At 39.7% G+C, this 27,980-nt stretch overlaps 1 long non-coding RNA gene and 1 pseudogene across 1 annotated transcript in view; one reads left to right on the plus strand and one right to left on the minus strand.

Moving 5' to 3' along the window:
• On the minus strand, positions 1 to 27,795 carry LOC101104235 (olfactory receptor 7A17-like; annotated as a pseudogene).
• The window catches only part of LOC132659866 (uncharacterized), a 995,695-nt gene that overhangs the window by 22,264 nt on the left and 945,451 nt on the right, over positions 1 to 27,980 (plus strand). The gene's annotated exons all lie outside the window — the stretch shown is intronic.

A 27,980-nucleotide genomic window follows, 5' to 3' on the forward strand; every position in this document is an offset into this window, starting at 1 on the left:
TTAAGTCCTAGGATAAATAGGCCCTTTAAGAGTCACCTTTCCAAAGAGTATTTTCAGACCTCTCTTTAAGTCTTTATTTCTCAGACTGTAGATGAAGGGGTTCATCATGGGTGTGGCCACAGTATACATCACTGAGGTTGTTACGCTTGAGTGTGAGCTGTGGGTAGCAGCGGAGCTAAGGTATACTCCTAAACCTGTACAATAAAATAAGGAGACAACTGAGAGGTGAGACACACGGGTGGGGAATGCTTTATGCTTCCCCTGAGCTGATGATATTTCATGTATGCAGAACACTATCTTAGAATATGAATAAATGATACCAAAGAGGGAACCACCAGCCCAGGAACACAGCTACAAAATACATCACCATGTTATGGAAAAAAGTGTCAGAGTTGGCAAGTTGGATCCTTTGCTTGCATTCACAGAAAAAATGAGAAATTTCTAAGACTGTACAGACAGTTGCCACATCATTAAACTTTCTAACAAGGAATGCAGGACACTGATCATCCAGCACACCAGCACCAATAGCCCACAGAGCCGGGGGTTCATGATGACTGTGTAGAGCAGGGGGTGACAGATGGCCACATACTGATCATAGGCTCTCATGGTCAGGAGGAAATTGTCCAATGCTGCAAACAGAATGAAAAAGTACACCTGGGTGATGAAGCCTTCAAATGTTATGACTTTGCTCTGGGTCTGGATGTTCCACAGCATCTTTGGTGAAGAGGAAAAGTTAAAATTTTACATAACCTCCTGCTCCTTCTGCCCCTGTAACTCAGCTTGCTCCTTGCAAAGCCTGGATCACATAGGTCATGTAGTCTCAGAATGTGGGGACTCACAATATTAGGCACTGGAGCTTATCTCACTCACCCTTGATCTGCTCTTTGCAACTGCCAAGCCCCTGCAAATCTGCTTAATCATGCCTGTCCATGTATAAAAACTCTGTAACCCCTTTGTTCGGGGCTCAGGGCTTGGAGTGTAAACTCCTCTGGGCCCACCGGTATAATAAAGCTGAGTTCTGGAGTACTGGTTTCTGCAAAACCAGTAACTGGTTTCTGGAGGCCACACCGAAATTCCAACCACACAGGCCCCTTAAGCTGCGACACTGGTGGTTCAGCTGGTTTGAAGCAAAGGAACCCTGAGACAAACGAGGAGGTGTGCCACCTGATGGTATTCCGGGTTCTCTTTTGGACCAGTGTTCTGATTCTCCAGATGGCCGAGACCCAACTGGACTCACTGGAGGGATGGACCAACTCGCTAGAATGGCCACAGGATCAGGTAAAGCCCTGGGCCAGTCCCCAGTCAGGTCCTACTCCAACAGGGAGACTGATCACCTCCTTGGAGTTCTCAGGAAGGGATCAACAGTTAAGGAAACCTGGGGACTTGGGAAAAGTGAGGCATTGTGATAGCCTTTGAATGATTGTGAGTGTGATTGCTGATTGAAGAGAGTGAGATAAATTTTTCTTTTTGGGAACTGCAAAACCAATTATTTTTGCATATACAATTAAAAACAACTAGCTTGTTAAAGGAGAAGGCAATGGCAACCCACTCTAGTACTCTTGCATGGCAAATCCCATGGACGGAGGAGCCTGGTAGGCTGCAGTCCATGGGTTCGCTAGGAGTCAGACACTACTGGGTGACTTCACTTTCACTTTTTACTTTTATGCACTGGAGAAGGAAATGGCAACCCATTCCAGTGTTCTTGCCTAGAGAATCCCAGGGACGGCAGAGCCTAGAGGGCTACCGTCTATGGGGTCACACAGAGTCGGACATGACTGAAGCAACTTAGCAGCAGCAGCAGCAGCTTGTTAAAAGGCCTACCTAGGAGAAAGCTTGAAGTTAACCCTTTCCACGTCTTTGAAATACACAGCCAACTTTGCCTGAGACCTCAGCCTTGAGCAAATTAGAACTTCAAGCAAAGAAAAAGAAAAAAGGGGTGAAAGAGATATTTCAAATCTCAAACAGAAAACTATAAGATCTCTGTCAATCTGTCTGTCTGGATTTATGTATGTCTCAGTGTATGCTTTTGTTTTTTTCTGATAATATTGTTGAAATTGTAAATGAGTTACAATTTAATTGGCCTAAAAGAAAAGTAAGCGCTTACAAGTCAAACAATTCTAAATACAAGAAAAATTAACCTAAATAAATTTCAGATTCATGTAAACTGGGAAATATTCAATATTAAATATCTAGTATTAATGCTTGTTTGCTAAACTAATAAGGAAGTAGGCATGATTTTAATAAAAAAGGTATAAAAAATAAAATTACATTTTATGAAGGGAAAAAAAGTAGGTCTGACTTACAGGTGGCTGCTACAAAAAGTGATTAGAAGGTTTGTGGAAACTGCCCTGAAAAAAAAATTGTGCATGGTTAGGACTGACCAAGTTTAAAATAAATTTAAAGTTGGAGAAGACTCTTGAGAGTCCCTTGGACTGCAAGGAGATCCAACCAGTCCATTCTGAAGGAGATCAACCCTGGGATTTCTTTGGGAGGAATGATGCTGAAGCTGAAGCTCCAGTACTTTGGCCACCTCATGCGAAGAGTTGACTCATTGGAAAAAACTCTGATGCTGGGAGGGATTGGGGGCAGGAGGAGAAGGGGACGACTGAGGATGAGATGGCTGGATGGCATCACGGACTCGATGGATGTGAGTCTGAGTGAACTCCAGGAGTTGGTGATGGACAGGGAGGCCTGGCGTGCTGCCATTCATGGGGTCGCAAAGAGTCGGACACGACTGAGCGACTGAACCGAACTGAACTGAAACGAGCTTAAAGTAAACTGGTGCAAAACTTGAATCCAGCTTTTCTCTCTGTTAAGAGGATGTACTTTCTTCAGATGTTGAACTGCTTTTAATAATAGGTTTAAGTTCCTTTACCTCTTAATTGATCTGTTCTATATATATATATTTCCTCAACTGTTTATTATTATTATTCATTTATATATACATTTACTTTATAATACTGTATTGGTTTTGCCATACATTGACATGAATCCGCCACAGGTGTGTACATATCTTTTGTTAACTTTGGCTAAGTAAATAACTATTATTTCACAGTAACTTACCTACCTGATTGTTATAAATTCTTTTGATATTTATCAACAAAACTTCCTAAATAATTTGACTTCTAGCTAACTTTGGGATGCTTCAGAGGGCCCCTGAGACAGGTAACTTGATAGCTACCTGGGTTCACTGGATATGTTAAAATTACATGGGAAGTACTGTTAAAGGGGTGATAAATCTTTTCAGGTTACACTGTATGGTTGATGTTACTAAATAGATATCTTAAAATTGTATGAAATTCATATAGATCTGATATGTCCTGATAAAATATGGTCAATTATAATTCTAATTATCATATTAAAGTGTTATGACCAGGTTTCTTTGTCAATTGCAATAGAATCAGATTTCAAACATGCCTTCTATGGTTTTACTCTCATACCTTTATAAGAATACTGCTAATTCTCCAAGATTTATGGAAAAAACTTTCTAAGATTAAAGAGATAAACAAATTATGTTATTAATAGTAAGCTGGTACAAGACTAGAATTTGGTCTTCTCTCTGTTTAGAAAGCAAAGTTTTCTTAGAATGCAGCTTTTGATAACAGATTATAAATTTTTTAAAGTGATTTATAGTTGTTTTTAAAATCTTTTGTTACTTTGGTAAAGTAAATAAACATTATTTAAGATTATGGTACATGTAGACAAAGCTCATTTGGCTTCTACAAAACATAACCCCTCATGATTAGACTTTTGCTATCCTGATATTCTTATTCTTATGACAATAGTCTGCTCCTAAATCTGGAAATTAAAAATGGATAAACAACAGCTGAAAATCAAAGATCCATTTCTCCAAAAAAGACATACAGATGGCTAACAAACACATGAAAAGATGCTCAACATCACTCATTATCAGAGAAATGCAAATCAAGACCACAATGAAGTACCATTTCACACCAGTCAGAATGGCTGTGATCCAAAAGTCTACAAGCAATAAATGCTGGAGAGGGTTTGAGAGAGGGAACCCTCTTACACTGTTGGTGGGAATGCAAACTAGTACAGCCACTATGGAGAACAGTGTGGCGATTCCTTGAAAAACTGGAAATAGAACTACCTTATGACCCAGCAATCCCACTTCTGGGCATACACACAAAGGAAACCAGAATTGAAAGAGACACATGTACTGCAATGTTCATCGCAGCACTGTTTATAATAGCCAGGACATGGAAGCAACCTAGATGTCCATCAGCAGATGAATGGATAAGAAAGCTGTGGTACATATACACAATGGAGTATTACTCAGCCATTAAAAAGAATACATTTGAATCAGTTCTAATGAGATGGATGAAGCTGGAGCCAATTATACAGAGTGAAGTCAGTCAGAAAGAAAAACACCAGTACAGTATATTAACACATATATATAGAATTTAGAAAGATGGTAATGATGACCCTGTATGCGAGACAGCAAAAGAGACACAGATGTATAGAACGGACTTTTGGACTCTATGGGAGAGGGAGAGGGTGGGATGATTTGGGAGAATGGCATTGAAATATGTATACTATCATATAAGAAATGAATCGCCAGTCTATGTTCGATACAGGATACAGGATGCTTGGGGCTGGTGCACTGGGATGACCCAGAGAGATGATATGAGGAGGGAGGTGGCAGGGGGGTTCAGGATTGGGAACTCATGTACACCCGTGGCAGATTCATGTCAATGTATGGCAAAACCAATACAGTATTGAAAAGTAAAACAAAAAACAAAACACAAAAAAACCCCACAAAGATCCAGGGCTGTGGGAAATCCAAGACGGCTGCTTGGCCGGGTCCCTGATAGACCTCATTTTTATTTGATGGGTTAAAAAGCCTTTCCTGGCTGCACTGTTAGTGCCGTAACAATGAGTTCTCCAAAAAAAAAGAAAATTATGTTTCACTGAATATTAAGTTCTAGTTTTGTTAATTAAGGTCTGTGCTTACTAAGACTCACTTCTGAGATAGTTCCTTGTTATATTGCTAAAAAGATTAATTAAGTTATTAAAAAGTACACTCTAAGATTTTTTCTAAAGCTTATCTCAGTAACCAATCTTTGGATAAAGGTCCAATGCTCCATGATATACAACCAGGAGATGAACACTTGGCTATATTTAACTGATTCAGATGACCTGGGATATACTAGGCTATACCCAATGAGAGTTCTTGACTTAAATTCTCGCTTGTGACCTTACTAACAACTACTAGCTATATTATTTTCTATGTAGCTTGCTTCAGAAGATTATTTCTTATGTTACCAAATACGCGACTGAGCCTGTGATAAACTGCTGATATGCAGTTCCATATGAGATCAATAACTGTATTAATGTAACTCTAGATGTGGGAAGAAGCAACAGAGGAAATATTTTTCTGGACCAAGAGGTTAGTAAGGCAGGTATGGTCCAGAGACTTTTGCTACTTACAAGGCCTGGTCTAGTGACAACACACTGAGTGGCCTGTCAATGGAATCTTTGTTAGACCTGGGAATGAGCCTTCCTAGGACTGCAGGACACAATGACCATGAAATGTCCCCCAGACATGGTCAAATATGTGGCTATGAAGGGGCCCTGCTGACTGGAAGTTGACCCTTGCCAGCTAGCTTTACAAAGATTAAATCATGATCACTACAAGATGCTGACCTTCAACATCCCCTTGAAAGGAGTTCAGGGTGGAGACAAAAAATAAGGCACTTTGTGCTCTGGGAAAAACCCAGAAAAACAGAACTTCAGATAATCAAATGTTTTCAGGTGAATATTTTTATGAGTCCAAATTCTTGCATCTTCTCGTACTTAGAGAAACACTGATGTCATGAACCAATGTCTGGCTTTCCTACTTCTATTGATCTTTGGGCCATATATCCTTAACTTTCTTGTTAAGTCTGTTTCTCCAAGTAGTAGTATCACAAGAATATCCCCTGGTCAACACCCAAACAATCCTGGAGCAAGCTGTTTTATTCTGTGGACTCTCATCTCCCTACATAAATGCACCCTGAAGTCTTCAGGCCATTTTCCCTTTGAGATCTTAACCAGGAGACCACCCCCAATGATAGAAAAGCTCAAGGGAAACCACCAACAACTAGCTGACCTGGAGATGTCCCAAAACCTCCAGGCCCTGGGGAAAGTATTCTGCCATATCGCCTGATAAACCTTAGAAAGGACACCCATTCCTTTGGGCAATTGGGTTCATCCCTATCAGCCAAGAGATGAAGTATGGGTTAAAGATTAGAAAACAAAAACAAAACAAAACCACTTTAGCCAGTTTGGACAGGCCCTCACACGGTTGTCCTGGCAAGCCCTACTGCTGTTAGAATTACAGGTGTCATCCCTTGGATCCACTGCACCAGAGTCAAGAAGGCAGCAGCTTCCTGTGATGACACCTGGAAAGCAGTTCAGGACCCCCCAAACCTCCTCAAGATTTGGTTTCAAAGACAATGGCCCTCACCCATGAAGGAAGCTGAGCCCTGCCCTAGTCACTGCAGAAGCTGACTAGTCAACGCACAGCAGAAGCTTGGGGATTCTTCAGTCTTGCTCCAGCCACACTCTGTCAACTTGCTGGTCAATGCATGGTGGAAGCTTGAGGAGCCAGCTATCAACATATCGATGGATTTTCATCGTCAATTCTGACCTCTATCCCTAATCGGTATTATTGATGTGCTCTTCATTACAGGAGCAACTAGACTCTCTGGTTGAGGTGGTTTCACAGAATAGGAGAGGGCTTGACCTACTGACAGCTGAAAAGAGAAGACTCTGTCTCTTCTTGAATGAAGAATGCTGCTTTTATGTAAACCAATCAGAAATAGTCAAGGACATGGCCCAACAGCTAAGGGAACAAATCATAAAAGGAGAGTGAAACTAGCTAATTCCTGGGGTAATTGGAACAATATCTGGAGCTGGACATCGTGGCTTCTCCCTTTAACTGGTCCTCTCTTCATACTCTTTGTGGTGCTGTTTTTGGCCTTTGTATTCTCAGTGCTATTACCCAGTTCATAACCTCTCAAGTTGAATAAAAAAAGGTACAAATGGTAATAGCTCAGTATAGCCCCTTAAATGATGGGGAGCTCTGAATGTCCTACCAAAACATGAGATGATGCTTTCTACAATGAGTGACAGAAACATCAAGAAGGGGGAATGAAGAGGAAAAGTTAAAATTTTACATAACCTCCTGCTCCTTCTGCCTCTGCAACTCAGCTTGCTTCTTGCAAAGTGTGGATCACATAGGTCACATTGTCTCAGAAAGTGGGGACTTACAATACTAGGAACTGGAGCTTATCTCACTCATCCTTGTCCTGCTCTTTGTAATCATGAAGCCCTTGCAAACCTGCTTAATGATGCCTTTCTGTGTATAAAAACTCTGTAACCCCTTTGTTCAGGTCAGAGCTTGGAGCGTTAACTCCTCTGTGTCTGCTGGCTTAATAAACCTGAGTTCTCCAACTCTCCGAGTGTGGTGCTTAGTTTCTCGAGTACTGGTTTCTGCAACACTGGGATAGTAGTGGAGGTGAAGCTGCTGCTGCTGTTAAGTCGCTCAGTCGTGTCTGACTCTTAGCGACCCCATGGACTGCAGCCTACCAGGCTCCTCTGCCCATGGGATTTTCCAGGCAAGAGTACTGGAGTGGGTTGCCATTGCCTTCTCTGGGAGGTGAAACAGATGTCTACAAAGGACAGGTTGGAGAAGAAGAAGTACATGGGGGTGTGGAGGTGGGAGTCTGAACTGACAGCCAGAATGATGAGCAGATTTCCAAACAGTGATCAGGTACATGGAAAGGAAAAGCCTAAATATGAGGGGCTGCAGTTCTGGTTCCTCTGAAAATCCCAGGAGAAGAAATTGTGAAACTCCTGTGATGTTCCTTGTTGCCTACAAGGATAGGGGAAAAATAACATGAAAAATTTGCTACAAATAGACATATCTCACATTGTTGAAATGTTACTTTGAAATTTTGCTGTCAAATATTAAGTTTAACATTTGCCCATGGATTTTGCAATGTGTATAGGGTTCTGAGAAATGAAGTCTTCTAAAATTTCATCATGGATAAAGAATATCACAAACAAAGCATCATATATAGCAAGCTCGATGGTGGCAGACACTATGAAGAAAATGAAAGAAAGTACAAGGAAAGGAGTTAGTGTGGCTGCTGTTTTACATGGGTGTTCAGGCAAGACTTACAAATAGGGTCCTGAAAAATGAGCTTGTTTTAGACGTCAATCTCTGGAGGAACCTGAGCAGGAGGGAGAGTGATGAGGGGCGGTGTCAGAGGATGTTGAGGAACTAGGTGGCCTCTCTGCTGCTGCTGAGACTTCAGATCAGAAGGTGTCCCTGTACACAGTACACACTATGTTTCTCTTTGTTGTTTAGTCACTAAGTCGTGTCTGATTCCTTTGCAACTTCATGGACTGTAGCCCACCAGGCTCCTCTGTCCATGGAATTTTCCAGGCGAGAATACTGGAGTGGGTTGCCATTCCCTTCTCCAGGGGATCTTCCCAACCCAGGGATCAAACCTGTGCCTCTTGTGTCCTCTGCATTGATAGGCAGATTTTTCACCCTGGAGTCACTTGGGAAGCCACTATGTACCTCTAGCAGTTTATGAAACTGTTGCTGAGGTGGCCTGTGTGTTTAAATGATTCTTCTCTAGTCCCTTCTGTTGATTGTGTTCTGGTCTCTATGAATGATAGACACGTTGGAATATGAGCTCACACTCCATAGGGCATCACACACACACACACACACACATGCAGTAGACCCTGGCTTCTGAGGGTGTGTTATTACCACATATCTTTCATCCCTAATTATGCTCATTGTGTTAGAGATTGATATATCTTAGGCTGATCACATCAGATTATATATAAATGGCATCTAGAAAATCTGGTTTTTAATCTCAGGTACCAATAAACTTGGAGTATGATTTTTTATGTCCATTTTATGCCTTATACTAAAGATACAGAAATAATTTTTCCACTGAACAAGTATGGCTATATGTGAATAGATATACATATAGATATATATTCTTTCTCTAAAGCTTGATTTCAAGATATGCATATATATTAGGAGAAAGAGAGAAAGCGAGAAAGTGAGAGATAGTGAACACAAAAGGTAATAAAGATCTAATTTCAATGGCTACTCACTCCAGGATTCTTGCCTGGAGAATTTCATGGACAGAGGAGCCTGGTGGGCTACAGTCCATAGGGTTGCAAAGAGTCAGACACGACTGAGCAACTAACACTAACACAATCTCCAGTGGTTCTTAAGAGAACGTGGCAAAGAAAAGTTTGTTTAGTTCTGGTGATATTTTATCTGCTGTTATGTTTCCTTGATTTCCAGGAAAAATAATGCATAACAGAAATAAATTTACCGAAAGATAATGCTATAGTTTTTCCAATGGTCATGTATGGATGTGAGAGTTGGACTGTGAAGGAAGCTGAGTGCCGAAGAATTGATGCTTTTGAACTGTGGTGTTGGAGAAGACTCTTGAGAGTCCCTTGGACTGCAAGGAGATCCAATCAGTCCATTCTAAAGGAGATCAGTCCTGGGTGTTCTTTGGAAGGAATGATGCTAAAGCTGAAACTCCAGTACTTTGGCCATGTCATGCAAAGAACTGACTCATTGGAAAAGACTCTGATGCTGGGAGGGATTGGGGTCAGGAGAGGAGAAGGGGATGACAGAGGATGAGATGGCTGGATGGCATCACTGACTTGATGGACATGAGTCTGAGTGAACTCCGGGAGTTGGTGATGGACAGGGAGGCCTGGTGTGCTGTGGTTCATGGGGTTGCAAAGAGCTGGACATGACTGAGCGACTGAACTGAACTGAACTGGAAGTGCTGATATCTTTATGGTCTGAAACGCTATGGATTGTACAGCCTCAAGAGAAAAGTGAGCAACAGAAATAACCAAAGTTTCACAAAAGAATGTATACAAAGCACAATGACAATGATGTTGGCTATTTTTTTTTTTTATTTTGTGAAAAGTATCTAGTGTGAGTTCTTTTTTTTTTTTTTTTAGTTTTTTATTTTTTAAATTTTAAAACCTTTAATTCTTACATGCATTCCCAAACATGAACCCCCTCCCACCTCCCTCCCCATAACATCTTTCTGGGTCATCCCCATGCACCAGCCCCAAGCATGCTGCATCCTGCGTCAGACATAGACTGGCGATTCAATTCACATGATAGTATACATGTTAGAATGTCATTCTCCCAAATCATCCCACCCTCTCCCTCTCCCTCTGAGTCCAAAAGTCCGTTATACACATCTGTGTCTCTTTCCCTGTCTTGCATACAGGGTCGTCATTGCCATCTTCCTAAATTCCATATATATGTGTTAGTATACTGTATTGGTGTTTTTCTTTCTGGCTTACTTCACTCTGTATAATCGGCTCCAGTTTCATCCATCTCATCAGAACTGATTCAAATGAATTCTTTTTAACGGCTGAGTAATACTCCATTGTGTATATGTACCACAGCTTTCTTATCCATTCATCTGCTGATGGACATCTAGGTTGCTTCCATGTCCTGGCTATTATAAACAGTGCTGCGATGAACATTGGGGTACATGTGTCTCTTTCAATTCTGGTTTCCTCGGTGTGTATGCCCAGCAGTGGGATTGCTGGGTCATAAGGTAGTTCTATTTGCATTTTTTTAAGGAATCTCCACACTGTTTTCCATAGTGGCTGTACTAGTTTGCATTCCCACCAGATGTTGGCTATTTTTAATATCAGGCAACAAAAGTTGGTTTTCCTGTGCTTCCTTTATATTTGTCTGACTGTTTTAACATGGTCTGATAGCAGAGGAGCCAAACTTCTTTCTCCTTTTTCATTTGTGAATTCATTTATTTGCTGTTTTTAGACTTTGATATTTATATAAAGACATGAAATAAAATAATTTAACAACATGAATGAGAGCCACAATATAAATTACATTGTCAATGACTTGGAAACAAAAGAATACAACAGAAGTATTTTTAAAATGTTGGGAAATTGTAGGGTTTAATTTATCATTTCATCTTTTACGAAGATTTGTTGATTTAAATGTGCTTAAGGAAGTTAAGGGTAATCTTTGGTCAAGTGGTGGTGAAAAATGCCTTTCAAATAATGGATAAGTGTGATTCAACATTTGGAAATAGATTTAGATTCAAAAGTTCAAAATAATAATAGGAAATAGCAGATGCAAAAATTTTGGAAAAACATATAAAGACAGTTTATTAGGACTAAGCATGCAGAACTTTCACTATCATTTTGTTTAGAACAATAATCCTTAAGTAAAGAATATTAAAATGACAGTTTTTGTCCTTTCATAAAGGAATCAATGGAAAGAACGCATGACTCCTTTGTCCATGAGATTTCCCAGGCAAGTATACTGGAATGGGTTTCCATTTCCTTCTCCAGGGGATCTTTCTGATCCAGGGATTGAACCTGTGTCTCCCGCACTGACAGGAGGATTCTTTACCACTGAGCCCTCAAGGAAGCTAAATATATATGTACATGCATAAAGTAACTAGAAGGCAAACATCCAGCTTGTGGGAAAACTCTAATTCTTTATTTGAAAGAGTAAAATGAAAAACAGAGGCAAAATTCTTTCATTCTACTATACAAAAGTAAAGGGCTCACTGCTTAAAATTTGCTAAGTAGAAGGATCTTAAATCTTCTAAACACACACACACACAAACACATAAAACAGTAACTTGTGTTACTTAGCTTGATTTGATGATCTTTCCATAATTTATACACATATCAATGCATTAGGTTTTATACCTCTAGTATATATAATATTTATACATTAAATGTCTCTATAAAGATGTTCTGGTAAACAACTGTTACATCTTGATATAAAAAGAGAATTAACCCAATTTTAAAAAGCAAAGGACTCAGATAATTTGTGGTAGAGAAAGTAAATGGCTAACAAAATCACACACATAGTTAACCTTATGAGAAATGAAATAATTCCAAAGTAAGATCATTACCATATGCCCGTTAACATCTTAAAAATTTTGTTCTTTACTTCACAGAAGGCACTGTGAAATAGATGTCTCAGAGACTGTGAAATTCGTGTGCTATTGTTGCAAACATGTATTTACAGGCATTCCTTTTTTTGTTGTTGTTGTGAGTTTTTTTTTTTTTTTTTTTTAGTTTTTTATTTTCTAAATTTTAAAATCTTTAATTCTTACATGCGTTCCCATACATGAACCCCCTCCCACCTCCCTCCCCATAACAACTTTCTGGGTCATCCCCATGCACCAGCCCCAAGCATGCTGCATCCCGCATCAGACATAGACTGGCGATTCAATTCTTACATGATAGTATACATGTTAGAATGTCATTCTCCCAAATCATCCCACCCTCTCCCTCTCCCTCTGAGTCCAAAAGTCCGTTATACACATCTGTGTCTCTTTCCCTGTCTTGCATACAGGGTCGTCATTGCCATCTTCCTAAATTCCATATATATGTGTTAGTATACTGTATTGGTGTTTTTCTTTCTGGCTTACTTCACTCTGTATAATCGGCTCCAGTTTCATGCATCTCATCAGAACTGATTCAAATGAATTCTTTTTAACGGCTGAGTAATACTCCATTGTGTATATGTACCACAACTTTCTTATCCATTCATCTGCTGATGGACATCTAGGCTGTTTCCATGTCCTGGCTATTATAAACAGTGCTGCGATGAACATTGGGGTACATGTGTCTCTTTCCATTCTGGTTTCCTCGGTGTGTATGCCCAGAAGTGGGATTGCTGGGTCATAAGGTAGTTCTATTTGCAATTTTTTAAGGAATCTCCACACTGTTCTCCATAGTGGCTGTACTAGTTTGCATTCCCACCAACAGTGTAGGAGGGTTCCCTTTCTCCACACCCTCTCCAGCATTTAGTGCTTGCAGATTTTTGGATCGCAGCCATTCTGACTGGTGTGAAGTGGTACCTCATTGTGGTTTTGATTTGCATTTCTCTAATAATGAGTGATGTTGAGCATCTTTTCATGTGTTTGTTAGCCATCCGTATGTCTTCTTTGGAGAAATGTCTATTTAGTTCTTTGGCCCATTTTTTGATTGGGTTATTTATTTTTCTGGAATTGAGCTGCAGAAGTTGCTTGTATATTTTTGAGATTAGTTGTTTGTCAGTTGCTTCATTTGCTATTATTTTCTCCCATTCAGAAGGCTGTCTTTTCACCTTGCTTATATTTTCCTTTGTTGTGCAGAAGCTTTTAATTTTAATTAGATCCCATTTGTTTATTTTTGCTTTTATTTCCAGAATTCTGGGAGGTGGATCATAGAGGATCCTGCTGTGATTTATGTCTGAGAGTGTTTTGCCTATGTTCTCCTCTAGGAGTTTTATAGTTTCTGATCTTACATTTAGATCTTTAATCCATTTTGAGTTTATTTTTGTGTGCGGTGTTAGGAAGTGATTTAGTTTCATTCTTTTACAAGTGGTTGACCAGTTTTCCCAGCACCACTTGTTAAAGAGATTGTCTTTACTCCATTGTATATTCTTGCCTCCTTTGTCAAAGATAAGGTGTCCATATGTGTGTGGATTTATCTCTGGGCTTTCTATTTTGTTCCATTGATCTATATTTCTGTCTTTGTGCCAGTACCATACTGTCTTGATGACTGTGGCGTTGTAGTAGAGCCTGAAGTCAGGCAAGTTGATTCCGCCAGTTCCATTCTTCTTTCTCAAGATTGCTTTGGCTATTCGAGGTTTTTGTATTTCCATACAAAGCTTGAAATTATTTGTTCTAGTTCTGTGAAAAATGTGGCTGATAGCTTGATAGGGATTGCATTGAATTTGTAAATTGCTTTGGGTAGTATACTCATTTTCACTATATTGATTCTTCCGATCCATGAACATGGTATATTTCTCCATCTATTAGTGTCCTCTTTGATTTCTTTCATCACTGTTTTATAGTTTTCTATATATAAGTCTTTAGTTTCTTTAGGTAGATATATTCCTAAGTATTTTATTCTTTTCGTTGCAATGGTGAATGGAATTGTTTCCTTAATTTCTTTTTCTACTTTCTCATTATTCGTGTATAGGAATGCAAGGGATTTCTGTGTGTTGATTTTATATCCTGCAACTTTACTATATTCATTGATTAGCTCTAGTAATTTTCTGGTGGAGTCTTTAGGGTTTTCCATGTAGAGGATCATGTCATCTGCAAACAGTGAGAGTTTGACTTCTTCTTTTCCAATTTGGATTCCTTTTATTTCTTTTTCTGCTCTGATTGCTGTGGCCAAAACTTCCAGAACTATGTTGAATAGTAGTGGTGAAAGTGGACACCCTTGTCTTGTTCCTGACTTTAGGGAAATGCTTTCAATTTTTCACCATTGAGGATAATGTTTGCTGTGGGTTTGTCATAGATAGCTTTTATTATGTTGAGGTATGTTCCTTCTATTCCTGCTTTCTGGAGAGTTTTTATCATAAATGGATGTTGAATTTTGTCAAAGGCCTTCTCTGCATCAATTGAGATAATCATATGGTTTTTATTTTTCAATTTGTTAATGTGGTGAATTACACTGATTGATTTGCGGATATTGAAGAATCCTTGCATCCCTGGGATAAAGCCCACTTGGTCATGGTGTATGATCTTTTTAATGTGTTGTTGGATTCTGATTGCTAGAATTTTGTTGAGGATTTTTGCATCTATGTTCATCAGTGATATTGGCCTGTAGTTTTCTTTTTTTGTGACATCTTTGTCAGGTTTTGGTATTAGGGTGATGGTGGCCTCATAGAATGAGTTTGGAAGTTTACCTTCCTCTGCAATTTTCTGGAAGAGTTTGAGTAGGATAGGTGTTAGCTCTTCTCAAAATTTTTGGTAGAATTCAGCTGTGAAGCCATCAGGACCTGGGCTTTTGTTTGCTGGAAGATTTCTGATTACAGTTTCAATTTCAGTGCTTGTGATGGGTCTGTTAAGATTTTCGATTTCTTCCTGGTTCAGTTTTGGAAAACTGTACTTTTCTAAGAATTTGTCCATTTCTTCCACGTTGTCCATTTTATTGGCATACAACTGCTGATAGTAGTCTCTTATGATCCTTTGTATTTCTGTGTTGTCTGTTGTGATCTCTCCATTTTCATTTCTAATTTTATTGATTTGATTTTTCTCTCTTTGCTTCTTGATGAGTCTGGCTAATGGTTTGTCAATTTTATTTATCCTTTCAAAGAACCAGCTTTTGGCTTTGTTGATTTTTGCTATGGTCTCTTTTGTTTCTTTTGCATTTATTTCTGCCCTAATTTTTAAGATTTCTTTCCTTCTACTAACTCTGGGGTTCTCCAACTCTTCCTTTTCTAGTTGCTTTAGTTGTAGAGTTAGGTTATTTATTTGGCTTTTTTCTTGTTTCTTGAGGTATGAACAGGCATTCCTTGACATGGATGTTTCTCAATATAAAAACATGGTTAATTACGGCCCAACATAAAAACTGGTAAGAAATTTCTTCTTTGTATATTCCTCCTTAATTAATACCCTGGGGCTTTCCTGATGGATTAGTGGTAAAGAATCCGCTTGCCAGTGCAGAAGATGCCAGTTCAAACCCTATGTTGGAAGATACCCTGGAGAAGGAAATGACCACCCACCCTAGTATTCCAGCCTGGGAAGTCCCATGGACAGAGGAGACTGGTGGGTTGCAATCCATGGGGCTGCAAGAGTCAGACATGACTTAGTGACTGAACAACAAAACATCGTTGATACCCATATCAGTGCTCCAGTTAATTGATAAAATATTTGGATACATGTTCTACTTTTACTGGAAGCACTTTATGCCTCTAATCCCTCTTTGAATTGGGCTTCCATTCCTATCATTTAGTTGTCATCCCTGAACTTTGCCTTCAGTTCAGTTCAGTTCAGTAGTGCAGTCGTGTCCGACTGTTTGTGACCCCATGAACTGCAGTACGCCAGGATTCCCTGTCCATCACCAACTCCCAGAGTTCACTCAAACTCACGTTCATCGAGTTGGTGGTGCCATCCAGCCATCTCATCCTCTGTCGTCCCCTTCTCCTCTTGCCCCAAATCCCTCCCAGCATCAGAGTCTTTTCCAATGAGTCAACTCTTTGCATGAGGTGGCCAAAGTACTGGAGTTTCCGCTTTAGCATCGTTCCTTCCAAAGAAATCCCGGGACTGATCTCCTTTAGAATGGACTGGTTGGATCTCCTTGCAGTCCGTGGGACTCTCAAGAGTCTTCTTCAACACCACAGTTCTAAAGCATCAATTCTTCATCACTCAGCTTTCTTCACAGTCCAACTCTCACATCCATGCATGACTACTGGAAAACCATAGCCTTGACTAGACGGACCTTTGTTGGAAAAGTAATGTCTCTGCTTTTGAATATACTATCTAGGTTGGTCATAACTTTTCTTCCAAGGAGTAAGCGTCTTTTAATTTCATGGCTACAGTCACCATCTGCAGTGATTCTGGAGCCCCCCAAAATAAAGTCTGACACTGTTTCCACTGTTTTCCCATCTATTTCCCATGAAGTGATGGGACCAGATGACATGATCTTCGTTTTCTGAATGTTGAGCTTTAAGCCAACTTTTTCACTCTCCTCTTTCACTTTCATCAACAGGCTTTTTAGGTCCTCTTCAGTTTCTGTCACAAGGGCGGTGTCATCTGCATATCTGAGGTTATTGATGTTTCTCCCGGCAATCTTGATTCCAGTTTGTGTTTCTTCCAGCCCAACATTTCTCATGATGTACTCTGCATAGAAGTTAAATGAGCAGGGTGACAATATACAACCTTGACGTACTCCTTTTCCTATTTGGAACCAGTCTGTTGTTCCATGTCCAGTTCTAACTGTTGCTTTCTGACCTGCATATAGGTTTCTCAAGAGGCAGATCAGGTGGTCTGGTATGCCCATCTCTTGAAGAATTTTCCACAGTTTATTGTGATCCACACAGTCACAGGGTTTGGCATAGTCAATAAAGCAGAAATAGATGTTTTTCTGGAACTCTCTTGCTTTTTTGATGATCCAGTGGATGTTGGCAGTTTGATCTCTGGTTCCTCTGCCTTTTCTAAAACCAGCTTGACCATCTGGAAGTTCATGGTTCACGTATTGTTGAAGCCTGACTTGGAGAATTTTGAGCATTACTTTGCTAGTGTGTGAGATGAGTGCAATTGTGTCATAGTTTGAATATTCTTTGGCATTGCCTTTCTTTGGGATTGGAATGAAAACTGACATTTTCCGGTCCTGTGACCCCTGCTGAGTTTTCCAAATTTGTTGGCATATTGCGTGAAGCACTTTCACAGCACCGTCTTTCAGGATTTGAAACAGTTCAACTGGAATTCCATCACCTCCACTAGCTTTGTTCGTAGTGATGCTTCCTAAGGCCCACTTGACTTCACATTCCAGGATGTCAGGCTCTAAGTGAGTGATCACACCATTGTGATTATCAGGGTCTTGAATATCTTTTTTGTACAGTTCTTCCATGTATTCTTGCCACCTCTTCTTAATATCTTCTGCTTCTATTAGGTCTATACCATTTCTTTCTTTTATTGAGCCCATCTTTGCATGAAATGTTCCCTTGGTAACTCTAATTTTCTTGACGAGATCTCTAGTCTTTCCCATTCTATTGTTTTCCTCTATTTCTTTGCATTGCTCTTTGAAGAAGGCTTTCTTATCTCTCCTTGCTAGTCTTTGGAACTCTGCAGTCAAACGGGTGTATCTTTCCTTTTCTCCTTTGCTTTCGGCTTCTCTTCTTTTCACAGCTATTTGTAAGGCCTCCTCAGACAGCCATTTTGCTCTTTTGCATTTCTTTTTCTTGGGGATGATCTTGCTCCCTGTCTCCTGTACAATGTCACAAACCTCCGTCCATAGTTCATCAGACACTCTATTTATCAGATCTAGTCCCTTAAATCAATTTCTCACTTCCACTGTATAATCATTAGGGATTTGATTTAGGTCATATCTGTGTGGTCTAGTGGTTTTCCCTTCTCATTAAACTGACTCAAATGTATTCCATTTTATAGCTGAGTAATTTATTTTTAAGTTCATCATAGGAGGGACAACTTTGTTCTTTTAATGTGAAACATTGGCTTCCTGACCCTTTGCTAAAACCAATTGGCATTTTTTATTTATATATAAGGAGAGAGCTGTCATTTTGCTCCTTATTATAAAATGTTTGTAAGTTATGAGATATATTTAGTTTTTTATGTACCATTATCTATCTTAGTTCCTTTCTCGCTTCTTTTGTGACTCAGCTGGTAAAGAATCCACCTGCAATGTGGGAGACCTCGGTTCCATCCCTGGTTTGGAAAGATCCCCTGGAGAAGGGAAAGGCTACCCACTTCAGTATTCTGGCCTTCTGGCCTGGAGAATTCCATGGACTGTATAGTCTATAGGTCGCAAAGAATCAGACACGACTGAGCAACTTTCACTTCCCTTCACTATCTTAGTACATTATAGGGATCATCTGATTTTATTTTTAGAGAAGTTCCTTCTGTGAAGTAGTACTATTATAACTCCATTTACCAGTTCAGGAATGAGTCTGAGAGCCATTTAATGTTCTGCTGAACATTAAAAACCAATTTAGGGATGGAATCTTTAATGCAATTTTATCAGTGAGGTTACAGTTCTCAGACTTTGGGTTGTGTTTCTCAAGCCGAGATGGTTTTGCTCTTGGACTTATTTGTCAATGTAAAGTGGGATGCTGCTAAACACTCACAACACACGGGATTATCCTGCCCCAAATGTTAACCCCTAGAATGTGAGAAAACTCACTTATACCAGCATTTCTCCAACTCCATTGTGCATACAAATCACCACGAATTCTAATTCAGGGCAAACTCTAATTGAATGTCTCTTGAGCTCTAAGACTCTGCATTGCTAACAAGATCCTGAGCATTATGGAGCTGCAGGTTCTAGTCTGTAGGTCATACTTTGAGTAACAAAGCTCTGGTCCTGTGTTACATCCAGTTACAGAAATGTCTCAGTGTTCTTTCCCCAAAATCATTTTTTTTCGTAGCTGTACCCCAGGGGACATGTGGGATCTTAGTTTCCTGACCAGGGATCAAACCCTCACCCCCTGCATTGGAAGAACAGAATTTCAACCACTGGGCCATCAGGGAAGTCCCTCCAAATCATTTTTGTATGTAACTTTGAAAGAAAAGTTTTCACTCTCTGCAGAGGCTGTGATAAATTCTGTTTAATTTTTATGTAAGGGCTTTTGAATGACATCAAATAACATATAAAAGAAAAAGCCTTGTAGTGGGCAGAATATGGGCCTTAAAATGCTGTCCACATCCTAACGCGATGAACTTTTGAATATGCTAGCTTACAGCATAATGCTGGTAGATTAAAAAATTGTTAATCATTGACCTTAAAATGAGATTAGTTTGGATTATCCAGGTTTGTATAAAGTAATCCTAATGGTCCTCTAAATGTGTTGATTAGAGGAAGAACTTGAATCAGAGAGAGATTTGAAGATGCTATGCGGCACATTGGGAAGATGACAAAATACTACCTGATGCAAAGAACTGACTCATTGGAAAAGATCCTAACGCTGGAAAAGATTGAGGGCAGAAGGAGAAGGGGATGTCAGAGGATGAGATGATTGGATGGCATCATCAACTCAATGGAAACGAGTTTGAGCAAACTGTGGGAGATGATGAAATACAGGGAAGCCTTGAGTGCTGCAGTCCATGGGATCACAAAGAGTTGGACATGACTTAGTGTCTGAAAACCAGTGAACAAAAACATCAAAAGCAAAAATAAACAAATGGGACCTAATTAAACTTAAAAGCTTCTGCACAACAAAGGAAACTATAAGCAAGGTGAAAAGACACCCTTCAGAATGGGAGAAAATAATAGCAAATGAAGCAACTGACAAACAACTAATCTCAAAAATATACAAGCAACTCCTGTAGCTCAATTCCAGAAAAATAAACAACCCAATAAAAAAATGGGCCAAAGAACTAAACACACATTTCTCCAAAGAAGACATACAGATGGCTAACAAACACCTGAAAAGACGCTCAACATCACTCATTATCAGAGAAATGCAAATCAAAACCACAGTAAAGTACCATCTCACATCAGTCAGAATGGCTGTGATCTAAAAGTCTACAAGCAATAAATGCTGGAGAGGGTGTGGAGAAAAGGGAACCCTCTTACACTGTTGGTGGGAATTCAAACTAGTACAGCCACTATGGAGAACAGTGTGGAGATTACTTAAAAAACTGGAAGTAGAACTGCCTTATGACCCAGCAATCCCACTGCTGGGCATACACACCGAGGAAACCAGAATATAAAGAAACACATGTACCCCAATGTTTGTTGCAGCACTGTTTATAATAGCCAGGACATGGAAACAAACTAGATGTCCATCAGCAGATGAATGGATAAGAAAGCTGTGGTACATATACATAATGGAGTATTACTCACCCATTAAAAGAATACATTTGAATCAGTTCTAACGAGACAGATGAAACTGGAGCCGATTATACAGAGTGAAGTAAGCCAGAAAGAAAAACACGAATACAATATACTAACGCATATATATGGAATTTAAAAAGATGGTAATAATAACCCTGTATGCGAGACAGCAAAAGAGAAACAGATGTGTAAAACAGACTTTTGGACTGTGTGGGAGAGGGAGAGGGTGGGATGATTTGGGAGAATGGCACTGAAACATGTATACTATCACATAAGAAATGCATCACCAGTCTATGTTCGATACAGGATACAGGATGCTTGGGGCTGGTGCATGGGGATGATCCAGAGAGATGATATGGGGTCGGAGGTGGGAGGTGGGAGGGGGGTTCAGGATTGGGAACTCATGTACACCCATGGCAGATTCATGTCAATGTATGGCAAAACCAATACAGTATTGTAAAGGAAAATAAAGTAAAAATAAAAATATAAAGAAAAAGATAAAGAAAGAGACATGTGTACCTCAGTGTTCATCACAGCACTGTTTATAATAGCCAGAACATGGAAGCAACCTAGATGTCCATCAGCAGATGGATCGATAAGAAAGCTGCGGTACATATACACGATGGAGTATTACTCAGCCATTAAAAAGAATACATTTGAATCCATTCTAATGAGGTGGATGAAACTGGAGCCAATTATACAGAGTGAAGTAAGCCAGAAAGGAAAACACCAATACAGTATACTAATGCATATGGAAGAACTGTACAAAAGATCTTCACAACCCGGATAATCATGATGATGTGATCACTAATCTAGAGCCAGACATCTTGGAATGTGAAGTCAAGTGGGCCTTAAAAAGCATCACTAGGAACAAAGCTAGTGGAGGTGATGGAATTCCAGTTGAGCTGTTTCAAATCCTGAAAGATGATGCTATGAAAGTGCTGCGCTCAATATGCCAGCAAGTTTGGAAAACTCAGCATGGCCACAGGACTGGAAAAGGTCAGTTTTTATTCCAATCCCAAAGAAAGGCAATGCCAAAGAATGCTCAAACTACCGCACAATTGCACTCATCTCACATGCTAGTAAAGTAACGCTCAAAATTCTCCAAGCCAGGCTTTAGCAATACGTGAACCATGAACTCCCTGATGTTCAAGCTGGTTTTAGAAAAGGCAGAGGAACCAGAGATCAAATTGCCAACATCTGCTGGATCATGGATAAAGCAAGAGAGTTCCAGAAAAACATCTATTTCTGCTTTATTGACTATGCCAAAGCCTTTGACCGTGTGGATCACAATAAACTGTGGAAAATTCTGAAAGAGATGGGAATACCAGACCATCTAACCTGCCTTTTGAGAAATCTGTATGCAGGTCAGGAAGCAACAGTTAGAACTGGACATGGAACAATAGACTGGTTCCAAATAGGAAAAGGAGTACGTCAAGGCTGTATATTGTCACCCTGCTTATTTAACTTCTATGCAGAGTACATCATAAGAAACGCTGGACTAGAAGAAACACAAGCTGGAATCAAGATTGCTGAGAGAAATATCAATAACCTCAGATATGCAGATGACACCACCTTTACGGCAGAAAGTGAAGAGGAACTAAAAGCCTCTTGATGAAAGTGAAAGAAGAGAGTGAAAAAATTGGCTTAAAGCTCAACATTCAGAAAACAAAGATCATGGTATCTGGTCCCATTGCTTCATGGGAAATAGATGGGAAAACAGTGGAAACAGTGTCAGACTTTATTTTGGGGGGCTCCAAAATCACTGCAAATGGTGATTGCAGCCATGAAATTAAAAGACACTTACTCCTTAGAAGAAAAGTTATGACCAACCTAGATAGTATATTCAAAAGCAGAGACATTACTTTTCCAACAAAGGTCCGTCTAGTCAAGGCTATGGTTTTTCCTGTGGTCATGTATGGATGTGAGAGTTGGACTGTGAGGAAGGCTGAGCGCCGAAGAATTGATGCTTTAGAACTGTGGTGTTGGAGAAGACTCTTGAGAGTCCTTTGCACTGCAAGGAGATCCAACCAGTCCATTCGAAGGAGATCAGCCCTGGGATTTCTTTGGAAGGAATGATGCTAAAACTGAAACTCCAGTACTTTGGCCACCTCATGCGAAGAGTTGACTCATTGGAAAAGACTCTGATGCTGGGAGGGATTTGGGGCAGGAGGAGAAGGGGACGACAGAGGATGAGATGACTGGATGGCATCATGGACTCGATGGACGTGAGTCTGAGTGAACTCTGGGAGATGGTGATGGACAGGGAGTCCTGGCGTTCTGCGATTCATGGGGTCACAAACAGTCGGACACGACTGAGTGACTGAACTGAACTTAGAAAGATGGTAACAATAACCCTGTATGCGAGACAGCAAAGAGACACAGATGTATAGAACAGTCTTTTGGACTCTGTGGAAAAGGGAGAGGGTGGGATGAATTGGGAGAATGTCATTGAAACATGTATCATATCGTATATGAAACGAATTGCCAGTCCAGGTTCAATGCATGATACTGGATGCTTGGGGCTGGTGCACCGGGAAGACCCAGAGGGATGGTATGGGGAAGGAGGAGGGAGGGGGGTTTCAGGATGGGGAACACGTGTATACCTGTGGCAGATTCATGTTGATGTACGGCAAAACCAATACAATACTGTAAAGTAATTAACCTCCAATTAAAATAAATAAATTTATATTAAAACAACAACAACAACAACAACAACAAAAGAACCACTTGATTAGAATACACATGCCTACTAGAAAGTGATCTAGGAATGTTTTCTTCCCTGGAGCATCCAGGTGGATCCCAGTTCTCACAGACACCTTGTATTCAGCCCATTGAGGTGAAACTAGAGTTCTGATTCTTAGGACTTTAATTTTTAAGGCACTAGTGCAATAATTTGTTACACAGCAGTAGGAATGAAATGCGTCATTTAGCCAATAAAATACGGTTCACAGGAACTGAGTTTAAGCTTCTTAATTCAGTCATTTAGTTTCCTCTGGATTAAGGTATTTTGTATGAGTGACCCACTCTAACAGGAGATAAAAATGAAAGTCAGTTTGGATATGTTTGCCCTATTAGTTGGTGCATTGAGTTCCCATTCCATAAATATAAGTGTGGGTCTCATTGTGAGGACTGAATTAAGATGTCATTTTTATCAAAAGTAAGATCACACTGTTTTTGTTTAGTCTCTAAGTTGTGTTTGACTCTTTGCAATCCAACAGACTTTAGCCTGTCAGGCTCCTCTGTCCATGGGATTTCCCAGGCAAGAATATTGGAGTGGTTTGCCAATTCTTTGTCCAGGATCTTCCCAACCCAGGGACTGAACCCGTGTCTCCTGCATCGGCAGGAGGATTCTTTGCCACTGAGCCACAAGGGAAGCCCATTTTAACTTTAAGTATTTTGCCTAAACTTTTATATTCCTTGAATTTCATGTTAATTCAGACAGTCATTATTTTTATTTCTTTAATTAAAAAAAATTATTTCTTAATTTTTTTTTTCTTTTGCCACACATTCACATGAATCAGCCATCGGTGTACATGTGTTCCCCATTCTGACCCTCCCTTCCACCTGCCTCCCCATCCCATCTCTCAGGGTCATCCCAGTGCACCAGCCCAGAGCACCCTGCCTCATGCATTGAACCTGGACTGGTGATCTATTTCACGTACATTAATATACATGTTTCAATGCTATTCTCTCAAATCATCCCACCCTCGCCTTCTCCCAGAGTCAACAGTCTGTTCTTTATATCTGTGTCTCTTTTGCTGTCTCACATATAGGGTCATCGTTACTATCTTTCTAAATTCCATATGTATGCGTTAATATACTGTATTGGTGTTTTTCTTTCTGACTTATTTTGCTCTGTATAATAAGCTCCAGTTTCATCTACCTCATTAGAACTGATTCAAATCCATTCTTTTTAACACCTGAGTAATGTTCCATTGTGTATACATACCACAACTTTCTTTTCCATTCTTCTGCTGATGGACATCTAGGTTGCTTCCATGTCCTGGCTATTATAAACAGTGCTGTGATGAACATTGGGGTACCCGTGTCTCTTTCAGTTCTGGTTTCCTCGGTGTGTATGGCCAGCAGTGGGATTGCTGGGTAATAAGGCAGTTCTATTTCCAGCTTTTTAAGGAATCTCCACACTGTTCTCCTTAGTAGCTGTACTAGTTTGCATTCTTACCAATAGTGTAAGAGGGTTCTTTTTCTCCTCACCTTCTCCAGCATTTATTATTTGTAGACTTTTTGATAGCAGCCATTCTGACCAGCATACCTCATTGTGGTTTTGATTTGCATTTCTCTGATAACAAGTGATGTTGAGCATCTTTTCATATGTCTATTAGCCATCTGTAAGTCTTCTTTGGAGAAATGTGTGTTTAGTTCTTTGGGCCATTTTTGATTGGGTTGCTTTTTTTTCCTGAAATTGAGCTGTAGGAGTTGCTTGTATATTTTTGAGATTAATTCTTTGTCAGTTGCTTCATTTGCTATTATTTTCTCCCATCCTGAAGGCTGTCTTTTTCACCTTGCTTATAGTTTCCTTTGTTGTGCAAAAGCTTTTAAGTTTAATTAGGTCTCATTTGTTTACTTTTTCTTTTATTTTCATTACTCTGGGAGGTGGGTCCTGGAAGATCCTACTGTGATTTATGTCAGAGAGTGTTTTGCCTATGTTTTCCTCTAGGAGTTGTATAGTTTCTGGTCTTACATTTAGATCTTTAATCCATTTTGAGTTTATTTTTGTGTATGGTGTTAGAAAGTGTTCTAGTTTCTTTCTTTTACAAGTGGTTGACCAGTTTTCCCAGCACCACTTGTTAAAGAGACTGTCTTTTCTCCATTGTATATTCTTGCCCCCTTTGTCAAAGATAAGGTGTCCATAGGTGCATGGATTTATCTCTGAGCTTTCTATTTTGTTCCATTGATCTATGTTTCTGTCTTTGTGCCAGTACCATACTGTCTTTTTTTTATGTGAAATATGGTTTTATTTTATTTTTTCTTTTATTTATTTATTTATATTATTATATATATTTTTTACTTTACAATATTGTATTGGTTTTGCCACATACTGGAAATAAAAGCAAAAATAAGCAAATGGGACATAAGGAAAATTAAAAGCTTCTGCACAACAGAGTGCCATACTGTCTTGATGACTGGTGCTGTGTAGTATAGCCTGAAGTCAGGCAGGTTGATTCCTCCAGTTCCATTCTTCTTTCTCAAGATTACTTTGGCTATTCGAGGTTTTTTGTAACTCCATACAAATTGTGAAATTATTTGTTCTAATTATTTCTTTATATTCCAACTTTCTTTAAAAGTTTCTTTCAACATAGCAAATTGGATTATAAATGTTTCAGTGTGTATGTGCTTATATGTATATTAATGTGTTTATTTGAGAGAAGATTATATACAATTAATGCACACACATGTGCTTCTTACATATGAATTTTTTTAAGCTATACAGCTACTTTTATAGATTTCCTATTTTCTCACAGCATTCCTCAGAAGTTATGTTTCTTATTCCACATTACCTTTAGAAGTAAGGAAACAGAGGCCAGGGGAATTCCATTTATAAAAAGTGCGTAACAAAGCAGTAAAACTTATTGTGCACCTTCTCAAGATATATAGAAACGGAACTAGGTTGTATATACTTTTATTATTTTTTTAAATTAAAAAAATTTTTTTTAATATTCAGGAATAAAATCTTTGTTTTCTGAGAAGTGGTTGTAGCTCTGGAAACTTCATAAAGCTTGCGTATGTGGGAACAACGCAGAAGCTAGCCTATGATTTGGGGGCTTGGCTTGTGAAGAATCAGACCTAACAAGAAGAGTCCAACTTAAGGGTCAGAGTGGAACTGGCAGCAAGATCCGCTCAGCAGCCAAACTCTGGGCTACTGACCGCAGGCTCTCTCTCTCTCTCTCTTTTTAAATATACTTTTAATTTTAATGATTTTTAACTGGGTTCAATTTATTGTATGTAACTATGCTTTAATCAGTTTATCAGTATTTAAAAATTCCAGTATGCATGTCATGGTAGTATCTGGAGCAAAAGTAACTGAATCACATCTAACAGGAGTGGAAAGTTTTGCTTCTAAATGGGATATTTAAACAAAGCTTCTTATGTGGATATTAAAGTAGTTAAGGACTTCCTAGATGGATCAGTGGTAAAGAATCTGCCTGACAATGCAGGAAATGCAGGAGACACAGGTTCCATCCCTGGGTCAGGAAGATCCCCTGGAGAAAGAAATGGCAATTCACTCTAGTATTCTTTGCTTGGGAAATCCCACAGACAGAGGAGCCTGGTGGGCTTCAGTCCATGGGGTCACAAAAGAGTTGGCCATGACTGAGCTACTGGACACACACATATGTAAGGTAGTTAAATTATATTAAGACAAGTCACATTTAATAAACTCATTTTCCCCCTAAAAACTGGGACATTAACCTCCATATATCAAAGGAGTTTTAGGCAGAAGAGGAGTACAGCCTCACACATTATGGATGAGTCTTAGAATCACAACATAAAGTTCCATGTCTGACTACAGACCCATGAAGAGGAAGCAGGGGACAGGATGAGATGGTTGGATGGCATCATTGACTCTGTGGGCATGAGTTAGCGCAAACTCCAGGAGATAGTGAAGGACAGGGAGTCTGGAATGGTGCAATTCATAGGGTCACAGAGAGTCAGATATGACTTAGGGCCCAAAGAGCAACAGACTCATGAAAAGCCCTGCAGAGATCAGAACAAGTAAGTCCCCATCCTATAATGTTATTAGATAATAGATATGTTCTATTAATCAGTTCTATTTAGGCAAGTTTGTATGTAGCAGTTGTTACTGAACCAAACTTGAGTATGCTCCCCCGAGTGCAGTAAAGCCAATCTACTGACACCAGGCTGTGGTGCAGCAAAGCACAGGGTTTATTGCAGGGTCTCAAACAAGGAGAATGAGCAACTCATGCTCAAAAGACCCCAAATCTCTGATACATTTCTGGGAAGAGGTTTTAAAGACAGTATGAGAGACTGGGTCAAAGTTGTGAGATCAGATTGTGTGCAATTATTCTGATTGCAGATGGCCACAAAGCGGTCATAGGCCATCACGGTCAGCAGTACAATGTCCAGCACTACAAAGAGTGTGAAAAAATACACCTGGGTGATGCAGCCTTCAAATGCTATGACTTTGCTCTGGGTCTGGATGTTCCACAGCATCTTTGGGATGGTGGTGGAGATGAAGCAGATGTCTACAAAAGACAGGTCGGAGAGGAAGAAGAACATGGGGGTGTGGAGGTGGGAGTCTGAGCTGACAGCCAGGATGATGAGCAAGTTTCCAAACACAGTGATCAGGTACATGGAGAGGAAAAGTCCAAATATGAGAGATTGAAGTTCTGGTTCCTCTGAAAATCCCAGAAGGTGAAATTCTGAAACCCTTGTTAGGTTCTTTGGTTCCATTTGGTGGTTAGACTACCAGGAAAGGGGAAAATTACATGACTATTTTCACACAAATGGGCATTACTCACATGATTGAGTTGCTATCTTTTATATTTTCCCATAAAATATTAATGTCAATATTTTGTTCACAGATTTTGTGTACTTTAGGTAAGCTACTCACTTCAGTATTCCTGGGCTTCCCTTGT

The sequence above is a fragment of the Ovis aries genome, chromosome 5 (genome assembly GCF_016772045.2).
Source record: "Ovis aries strain OAR_USU_Benz2616 breed Rambouillet chromosome 5, ARS-UI_Ramb_v3.0, whole genome shotgun sequence".
Taxonomy (NCBI): domain Eukaryota; kingdom Metazoa; phylum Chordata; class Mammalia; order Artiodactyla; family Bovidae; genus Ovis; species Ovis aries.